We start from the raw sequence: 11153 nt of genomic DNA on the forward strand, positions 1-11153 counted from the left end.
AAACAGGGTGGTAGTCAGCGACTCAGCAATGACTGATGGAAGCAGAGGTGGCAAAGAAAACTAAGCATTGACCAGATTAGTTTTCCATCCTTTAGGCTGAATGAAATTCTTCAAAAAGAATCAAATTAACTTATTTTTCCTTGTAAGATCTGTGGTTCTTCCACATAGAAATTTTATGGATAGGAAATTCTTTTCAATATTGAAAATATATAATACATGCAACAATACTTAGTGAATTGATTAAAAGAAAAAAATCAAAAAATCAAAAATTGTGATTTAAGGCACCAAGCTCTACAGCCATTGACACTAGGCTTTAATGCCTTCTTTTTTTTTTTAAAGATTTATTCATTTTATTACAAAGGCAGATATACAGAGAGGAGAGACAGAGAGGAAGATCTTCCGTCCGATGATTCACTCCTCAAGTGAGCCGCAACGGGCCAGTGCACGCCAATCCAAAGCCGGGAACCAGGAACCTCTTCCAGGTCTCCCACACAGGTGCAGGGTCCCAAGGCATTGGGCCGTCCGCGACTGCTTTCCCAGGCCACAAGCAGGGAGCTGGATGGGAAGAGGAGCTGCCGGGATTAGAACCGGTGCCCATATGGGATCCCGGGGCGTTCAAGGCGAGGACTTTAGCCGCTAGGCCACCGAGCCGGACCCGCTTTAATGCCTTCTTACAGTAGTGCTATGGTAGTGAGTGTCCTGAGTCCCCTGTGCCTTTCAGGGCCATGGAGGTCATACTCTGAACTCTCCTGGCATTGATCTGTCCGCCGTATAGGGACAGAGGTGACTAGATGGAGAAATTCACTGCCAACATTCGCTGAGATACCAAGCACTGGTGTCCTCTGGGGCAGCCTTTCCTTGGGCATCCAGATCGTCCTAGATACCACTTGTTAACTACCCAACTATTTCAACTCAGACTCTCAGGAAAGGTTTCTTCGAAAAGAGGTCCCTGTTTCTTCCTGCTCAGAAACAAACAGGAGGCCACGGTGGTAGACATTGAACTCTCCTTCATTTCATTCTGTGTAGCACTTTCACAACTTCTTCTCTGCCTAAATACTACCTGTAGTGTGCATATTTTATGATAATTGTCTGTGAAGGCATACACTTTGCTTAGTTAAATAATTTGAAGAAGGGTTTACATGTGATTGCAAATGTTCTAGCAGAAATGCAGCAGAATAGGGACAATGCTCTCTCCGTTAAGAAAATGGAGAAGAGCACATAAACAGAAGTGCTAAAAGGCCAACCGGCAGATGCTTACTTCATCCCAAAATCAGTGGGACTGAAAGAGATATTAAGAATGTAAAGCAGGAAGAGGTATTGCGGCACAGTAAATTCAGCTGCCACATGCGACGCCTGCATCCCATGTCACAGCAGTTTAGAATCTCAGCCATCTCGCTTTGGTTAATCTCCCTGCGAATACCCCTGGAAACGCAGTGGAGAATAGCCTGAGTGCTTGAGGCCCCACCACCCCTGTGGGAAACCAGGATAGAATTCCTAGTTTCTTGCTTTTACTCGACCCAGACTTGGCTGTTGCTGTCATTTAGGCAATGGCCAGTAATGAAAAAAATCTCTCTCTCTGGATCTCTCTCTGTGCCAGTCTGTGTGCGTGTATGTGTGTATGAGTGTATCACTCTGCCTTTCAATTAAACACACTTTTTAAAAAAAAAGTTGTCCAGTTTTACTGAGTATGAATCTATTCTCTAGTGTCTTTCTAAAATTCTACCGGGCAAACATTTGGCACAGAAGTTAGGATGCCATTTGGAAGCCCGTATCCAACATTGGAGTGCTGGTTCAAATAGTGACACTCTGCTTTTGATCCAGCTTCCTGCTATTGCACAACCTGAAAAGCAGAAGCTAATGGGTCAACTACTTGATTTCCTGATACTCCTGTGGAACATTCCAGTTCAATTCCAGGCTCCTGGTTCCTGCGTGGCCCAGCCTTGGCTGCAGCAGGCATTTGAGAACGAAGCCCACAAAAGGAACAGTGTGTCTCTCTGTCTCTGTGCTTCCGGAGAAAAAAATGTAAAATAAATAAAATATTGAAAATCACTTTAGGTGCCACAGAAGACTTCGTGAAACACTAAATAGGCTATTTCAGAACCTCTCAGTGTGATTTGTCTGCTATGCATCATTTCACATTGATCATCGATCAGCTGACAATTCAGAGATATGCTCAGTGGATGGCAGGACTGAAGCAAAAACTGCAGATGCAAGATCTTTCTTAATATAGCGCCCAGTGTTTACCGGGCCGCAGCTGTGCTTCCAGCCCTGCAGCTCGCTCGAGCCACTCTTCCTCCTCACCTGCTATTTATCTACATCTGCCTCTGGGTCGCAGAGGAAAACAACAGACCAGATCAAGTCACATGGAAACCAGAGCTGGAGACAGTTAAAAATATTTTTTGGGAGATAATTTCTAGCTACTTCTTCTCTCATGCCTCACAGACTCTGAATCTACATCTTAATCAGAAAACAAGAAAGTATCAATATCGCTGACCCCTGCAGTTTCAGTGTGAGGATTTAAGTTAACCAACCAACCATCTAGTGCTAGATGACAATTGTGGAGCATCACAATCTATTGCTTCTAACCTACAGATTACTGGAGTAGATAATACTGCAAACCATGGTTTACAGTGAACAAACAAGATAGAATGCAACTGCTAAATGCCATGGAAAAAATCATAAGAAAAGGAACATTTTAGTGATCAGTAGAGCACCAAATGGGCCTCACTTTTCCAATGCACCTTTTAAGTGCCTGTGAAAACATCTAAAAGTGAGAAGAATTTATCAGCACCAGTCATTTGTAATTACAACTGAACATATGTTAAGTTCACAAGAAGTCTCTCTGGATTAACAGAATGATGGCAAGAGTGGGTCAGTGTTAGTCAATAAGAGCTAAATGCTCTCACTACATTTATTTCTGATATTTTCAGAGCATAGAAATCCAAGATCAGTTTGTCAACAGGTTTGTTTTCTCCTGAGGCCTCTTTTTGTCTCGTAGATGACCTTCTTCTTACTGTGTTCTCTCATGATCTTCCTTTGGTATGTGTATTCCTAAGCTCCTTCTCTCTCTCTCTCTCTCTCTCTCTCACTCTCTCTCTCTCTCTGTCTTACTCTCTCCTTGCAAAAGTTCTAATTCTGAGTCTGGTGCGATGGCTCAATTGGCTAATCCTCCCATCACAAGTGCTGGGATCCTGTATAGGCACCTGTTCATATCCCAGCTGCTTCACTTTCCATCCAGCTCCCTGCATATTGCCTGGGAAATCAGTGGTTCCCTGCACCTGTTTGGAAGACCAGGAAGAAACCCGGCTCCTGATTTCCAATCAGCTTGGCTCCCACCATTGCAGCCCTTGGAAAGTGAACCAACAGATGGAAGATATTTCTTGCTGCAGATTTGCCTTTCCAATAAAGATAAAATAAATCTTTTTTAAAAATTCAAACCTCAGGGCCCGGCGACGTGGCCTAGCGGCTAAAGTCCTTGCCTTGAACGCCCCGGGATCCCATATGGGCGCCAGTTCTAATCCTGGCAGCTCCACTTCCCATCCAGCTCCCTGCTTGTGGCCTGGGAAAGCAGTCGAGGACGGCCCAATGCCTTGGGACCCTGCAGCCGTGTGGGAGACCCGGAAGAGGTACCGGGTTCCCGGCTTCGGATCGGCGTGCACCGGCTGTTGCGGCTCACTTGAGGAGTGAATCATCAGATGGAAGATCTTCCTCTCTGTCTCTCCTCCTCTCTATATATCCGGCTTTCCAATAAAAATGAATAAAAAAAATTCAAACCTCACACTTGGGTCTCCTTTAAGCTTGATTGCTTCCTAAAGACTCTATTTCCAAATACATCCACACTTAGGAATTAGGAACTCATTGTATGGATTTTAAGAAGTAGACATTTAAGTCCACAACATGGTCCAGATCCACTCTTCAATTTTTGCAGGGAAAACAGCCTCAGAAGTATTCATGGAGGAAGGGAATGAGAAGAAAGTAAAGAGAAAATGTAATATTGAATCAAGATCCCTTCCTCAGCCAAGGACAACCTCATTGATACATTCAAATTTGGAGATCAATGAATTGACCCTGATGCACAGGGTTACTCAAAGCAAAGAGGCATGAAAATGAACAGAAAACCTGCTTCAGATAGTTATCACAAAGATTTGAGAAGTAGATTTCAAAGTCAAAAATAAAAATCCAATTCAACCAGGCAGCACTGTGCTAACAAGAAAATTAGCCAGAGGGGAAATGTTAAAGGGTCCATGAAAAAAGCCTCCCCATAAACTCCACTGTGCTTCTTTGTAGCTACTTCTGTAGAGGCATATAAGGGTTATGTTGAGTTCAATGACCATGTATTTATTTGACCATCTTACAATTTTTTTTACAAAACCAATTGGATCTAGCAAAACACAGAATAATCCATCAAAACATCCCTTTTTGCTTTCCTATTCCTTCAGTTCCAACTGTGTTTTCTTTCACCGAATTATGTAAGATGATGGCAATGTAAGATTCTTTGCAATTGCATCAAAGAGTTGTACTTTTAGAAAGAAAGCTAGCAATGTTATTGTTATGTATGGTAGAGCCAGCCTTATATTCAAGCTGGAACTGAAGCTAACTGGTTTTTTGTTTGCAGTCACTTTTGCTACTCCCTTCAGTGAGTTTTAGTCCTGGGCTTTTGTGCTAGGCTTCTACCCTGGTCTCCATAGTCCTAGCTACTGGCTCACCACTTTCTACCCCCTGAGTGGCCAACTATCCTAAATCACTGGATTGTCAGCAGTGCTGGCCTTGCTGGAACCTGCTGGCTGTTAGGTCTAAAGGCCACACGGACCTATTTTGGGTGGAACCCCTAGGATGTCAAGTCAGTAGTATTTTCCCTGTGAGACCAGTGTAATGCATTGAGCTGGAAGTGGGTTCTCTCCCAGCTCAGCGCCTGTACAGTTTGCCGTTGTCCCTCCAGCCCCCAGTCTTTTCCTCAGTACACAAAATGGCATCTATTGTGGCACTGTTGGGGATCTGAGCCCTGAAATTCACCCCATTCCTGCATCCACAGCTTGGGGTCTGCTCATGGTGAATCAAGCAAATCAGTAGGATAAAGAATTCTATGCCTGGTTTCACCTCATGAACTCCCCTTCCCACGTGGCTGTTGGTGGAGCTCTGATCACTGAGCTCTGATCTCTGGCTGCTGTTGGGTTATTTGGTCACTGCGACACTGCTCCACTGTCTCTGCTGCTTCCCCATGTCCATGGGTCTCTAGGTGTCCCCCTGCCATCAGCTTGTCCTCTGCTATTTCCCAGAATAATGCCCTCTCTTCTTAAGCCTGGCTAATGATTCTCTACTTAAATGTGTCCTTACCCTATTCCACCATCTTGTTTCTTATGACTTCTCATTTTTAAGTTTTATTGAGACTTAATTGTTACACAAACCATGACATATGTTTAATACATAAGTGTTGATGAAGTTGGACATGTTTACAGGTGTGGCATCATCAACAATGTCAAGACACTAACACATCCATGGCCTCAAAGAATCTCCATGTTTTTTGTGTATGTTGTTCCTGTGTGTGTGTGTGTGTGTGTGTGTATGTGTGTATTAAGGACATGACAGGAGACCTATCCTTGTAACAGTTTCAATGACAAAATACTTTATTGTTAACTATAGACATTCTATTGTACAGCACATCTCTAGAACTTACTGATCTTGCACCACCTAGGAGAATTGGGTATGAAGATTGTTCTTTGATATACTATGGTTAGGACAACTATTGCCCTATCTATGTTGTAGAGTGTTATGGATGTATTTAAAGTGAATACTCATTGATTAAAGTCAGGAAACACTATCTTTTCAGCTTGTTAGATGTTTCTATTGGTCCTTTCTCACTCACATATAATAGGAAACACTTCCTGGATTTGTTTTATGCACTCCAAAGTGCAAATGTTTAAGTTTTGTGCAAATAAAATATAAAAAATACATTTTTATAACTTCTTTCTTTCAACATGATGTTGGCAAGTCAGCCCATTTGTTGTGTCTAGCTCTGTTTCAGTCAGTTTCATTGCTACAAATTGTTCCATCACATTATATGTCAAATTTTATTAGGGCTGACATTGTAGCACAGCAGCCAAAGTAGCCAGTTGGGAAGCTGGCACCTATATGGGTGCCAGAACATGTCACACCTGCTCCACTTTCAATCCAGCTCTCTGTTAATGCCTAGAAACAGTAGCAGAAAATGACTCAAGTGCTTGGGAACCTACATAGACTTAGGAGACTCAGATGCAACTCTTACCTCTTGAATTCTGGCTTTTGGCTTCAATCTGCCTCAACCCTGACCACTGCCTCCATTTTGGGTGTGAACCAGCAGATAGAAGATTTTTGTCTGTCTCTCTCTTTCTTTCTTTAACTCTGACTCCGAATAAATATTTTTTTTTTTACTTAAGCATTTTACAGTTGGCAAACACTTGGGTTGTTTTCTATTTCAGTTAGTAGTATTTCATTTTCATTTAGGATTTGTTTAGCAAGTAGCTTACAATTAGATTTAATGTTTAATCCAACACTACTTCTGCTTTAAACAAATCCATAATCACAGCTGAAGACTATCATACTTGTTCTGAGCACTTGATATAATACCTAGATAAATAGTTGGCAATGATATAGAACTCATTAATGCAATCATCCACCAATAGGATCCAGCCAAAATTTAAGCAATCCACCTAAAGAATATGTAACAAGATAAATTAAACATAAATTTAAAATAAAACATTTTTTTTAAAAATCAGATTAACAGTTTTTGTATTCTCTGATGAAAATGGAATGTTTCTATAAATCAGTCACAAAGGTTACCAAAAGTTCTTCAGACATCTTAAAAGCAAATCACACACACACGCATACACACACACACACACACACACATATTACACTGTGGCATATGTTTAGCCTAGGAGTTGGCATGTCTTTGTTTCACAGCTGAAGGCCTTGGTTCAATAATCTGCTCTGTCTCCTGACAAATGCATTTCCTGATAGGCAGTAGTGATGGTTCAAGTCACTGAGTTCCTGACACGCACTTGGTAGACCTGGATTAAATTCCAAGCTTCTGTCTCTGGTTTATCCAATTGTGTGTATCTGAGGACTGAATCCAGGAATGGGAAGCCTCTCTGTGTGTCTGTTTGCTTTTCGACTTCAACTAGACAAATAATTTAGAAAATAAGTTGAACAGGGTGCTAGCACTGTGGTAAGCAGATCAAACCAGTACTTTCAATGCCACCATGCCATGTTAGCGCCAGTTCAAACAACTCTACTGCTAATCCAGCTCTCTGTTAATACATCTGGGAAAGCAGAAAAAGAGGTCCCAACATGGGCTCAGCAGGACTCGGGTCGCATGGCCCTGGTCCTTGGCCCACCTGTGCTGTGGGTGCTAGATATCTGAGCCTTGGAGGTGAGGGATTTAGAAGGGCTCAAGTTACCTGGCCCAGGTCCTTGGCCCACCTGTGCAGTTAGAGCCAGCTTCATGCGCTTGGGGGGAGTGTCCAACAGGACCTGTGTTGCCTGGCCCAGGTCTTTGACCTGACTGTGCAGTGGGTGCTAGGCTCATGAGCTCAGGGACGGGGGTCCAGCAGGCCACAGGTCACCTGGCTTGGGTCCTTGGTCCACCTGCAAGAACATTTGTGGAATACATGGAGTAGTAGACAGGTGGCACAGATCCACATGGAAGATATCACAGCCAATTCAGCCCTGCAGGGTACATCTGCATCATCCTGGAGGAAGGAGGACAGAACACATTGGACAACTAACCATCCCACTGAAATGATGACAGCAAATATTTGGGTGAACGGACACTCTGAAGTCAACTATGTCAACCAATGGACATTGGAAGTGTCCCCTCATCCCTGGATTGGCGAGATCAACATTTCAGAACCATGAAAACCACCAGGGCAGAACCCTCAGAGTGTGCACAACATTGGGACCCTGGGTTGATATCGGGTGGCCAGTCCCCATCCCTGGGTACTGGAGAGGATAGAAGGTTAAGTTCTCCCCTAACCCCACCCCATCCCCAAGAAACATTGGAAGGAAAAATAGGAAATTTGAAAATAATAATCATACTTACTTTTCCCTAACCCTTATAGCATCCCACTCTGATCACCTATGTTAATAGCATCTGAAATGTAATTTAACTAATTAATTTAATTTATTAATTAATCAAAAAGCAGAAGAGGACCCAAGTACCTGGATGGAGTTCCAGGTTCCTGGCTTTCGGCTGCAACAGCTCTCTGTCCATTGCAGACATTTGGAAAGAGAACCAGTGGATGGAAGATTTTCCATTCCCTCTCTCGTTCTCTCCTCCCTCTTCTTCTCTCTCTCTCTCTGCAGCTTTGCTTTTCAAATAAATCAATCTTTTAAAAAATGCACTGGACTGGATAAAACTGAGTGCACAACTTCTGAAAATTTGTCAGACACATCTGAAGCAGGAAAGTTTATAGCACTAAATACAAACTTCAGAAAGGAGAAAAGGTCACAAATCAAAATTTAAACCTTACCTTGCAAACAGGATAAAACAAACCAACCAAAATCCTAAAAGGAGCAGAAGGAGGAAGAGCAGAAATCGATCAAAATGAAAAGGCATCAGTGAAACAATGACTCATTTTTGAAAATGCCAATAACTTTAATGTATTTTATAAAATGAGTAAAAAAGAGACATAAGTTACCAAAAGGAGGGATGGAAGCGAAGTAGCAACCAAGATTCTGCGTGTACCATTGTGGTTTTTTATGGTCTACTCAATATTTTAAATAATATATTGTAGCTACTTTTGAAATCATAGTAACTTAATCCCCTCTATAAGGTTTGCTGTGTCTGATTATTATTATTGTTACTGTTGGTTTCGTTGTTGTTTGCTTTCAGTGAATTTTCTATTCTAATTCTTTATAGTGTGTATTCTCTGTGTTGTTCAGATACTCAGCAAATTAATGACTGGATAGAGATTTTATTAGGAGTTTCGAAAAATAAGTATCCCATAGAGGTCAATGTTATGGTGTAGCAAGCTAAGCTTCCTCCTGTAGTGCCAGTATTCCAAAAGGGTGCCACTTGAAGTCCCAATTACTCCACTTCCAACCCAGCTCCCTGTTGATGTACTTGGGAAAGCATCAGAAGTTGGCCCAAGTTCTTGGGCCCCTGCACCCATTATGGGGGACCTAGAAGAAGCTCCTGGCTATGTTTCACACCAACCCAACTCTGGCTGTTGCAGACAGTTGGGGAATAAACAATGTGCGTGAACTTCTTCTCTTCTCTCTCTGCAACTGCTTCAAATAGAACATAAATAAATCTTTTTAAAAAACTCACAAATAGGCTTGAGTACTATATACAAAGAATTTTACAACATGCCCAGATTTATCCCAAAGATGTAAGTGTAATTCAATATTCAAAACCTAGTTAATGTAAACACCATCTTTTTAACAGGTCTAAAATGCGAAATTACTGTCACTTCTTTCATGGTACAAAGTGGTGGGAGTTTTATCTAGTGAAAAGCAGCAATAAAAACCTTACAAATCTCAGAGAGAAATGAAGCTATTCTATTTGCAGACAGCATGCTTGTTCACATGTAAAATCTCAGAAGCCATGGGGGAAAAAACACAACTAAAACAGCAACTTGAGCAGTAAGGTACAGGAAAGGGCCCGGCGTGGTGCCATAGCAGCTGAGGTCCTCAACTTGAATGTGCCATTCTAGTCCCAGCGGCCTTGCTTCCCATCCAGCTCCCTGCTTGTGTCCTGGGAAAGCAGTCAAGGACGGCCCAAAGCCTTGGGACCCTGAGCCTGCATGGGAGACCTGGAAGAGGCTCCGGGTTCCTGACTTTGGATTGGCTCAGCTCCGACAGTTGCAGTCACTTGGGGAGTGGATCATACGACGGAAGATCTTCCTCTGTCTCTCCTCCTCTCTGTATATCTGCCTTTGTAATGGAAACAAGTAAATCTTTTTAAAAAAAGATACAGGATAATCATTAAAAATAGCAACTGCATTTCAGTATTCTGCCAATTTATGGTTACATGCTAGAATTTTAATATTATTTATATTTGTAATACTTTTGCAAATATTTTTTAAGAATTACTTACATCTAAACCTAAAATCATGTATAGAAATTTCATGCTACAAGCTACAAAATGTGCATGACATAAATCAAATAAAATGCAAATATATTGAGAAATAGTGTGCTCATTGATTGAAAGATTTAATATGGTAAAGGTATCAATTCTCCTCCAACTGAGACATCAGCCTTACATAATTCCGGGGAAGATATCAGCAACATGAAAGAAGTGAGATGGTGAGATTCAGAAAATACAGGTAGGGGCCCAGCGCGGTGGCATAGTGGTTAAGGTCCTCACCTTGCACGCACCGGGATCCTATGTGGTCACCGGTTCTAATCCCGGCGGCCCCACTTCCCATCCAGCTCCCTGCTTGTGGCCTGGGAAAGCAATTGAGGACAGCCCACAGCCTTGGCACCCTGCACCCGTGTGGGAGACCTAGAGGAAGAAGTTCTCGGCTCCTGGCTTCGGATCGGCGCAACACTGGCTGTTGTGGCTGCTTGGGGAGTGAATCATCTGACGCAAGATCTTCCTCTCTGTCTCTCCTCCTCTCTGTTTATCTGACTTTCCAATAAAAATAGATAAATCTTTTTAAAAAATACAGGTTGCAAATAAGCATGAGAAAGAATGATACACATCAAAATCTTTGAGAAATGCAAATTGAAACTATATTGAGATAAACTACACATATATCAAAGTGTCTAAAGTAAACCTGAGTCACTGATATATTGCAAGTGAACGTGTATTAATGTACAGACAAGTTAATATGCAAATACCATATGACTGAGCAATTGCAATGCTGGATTTCCGCCTGAAAAACACAAATTGATATTTACAAGAAAAATCAATCATGGGAAAGTGTATAGCCCATCTTAATCCAAAAATTGACATACTATACTAATCCATTCGTATGACATTAATGAAAGGATAAAATGACAAAAATGGGGAACAGATCAGGGATTTCTGGGTTTTAGGAAGGCCAGAGGCAGGAAGGAAGTGGACATGCCTACAACAGGTCCACAGCAGAGACCCAGTTACAATTGCCTGTGAATCTACAATGATCTCAAGCATGAAATTTAAAAGATTATCCAATGAAAAACAAATACAT

The sequence above is a fragment of the Ochotona princeps genome, chromosome 4 (genome assembly GCF_030435755.1).
Source record: "Ochotona princeps isolate mOchPri1 chromosome 4, mOchPri1.hap1, whole genome shotgun sequence".
Classification (NCBI taxonomy): domain Eukaryota; kingdom Metazoa; phylum Chordata; class Mammalia; order Lagomorpha; family Ochotonidae; genus Ochotona; species Ochotona princeps.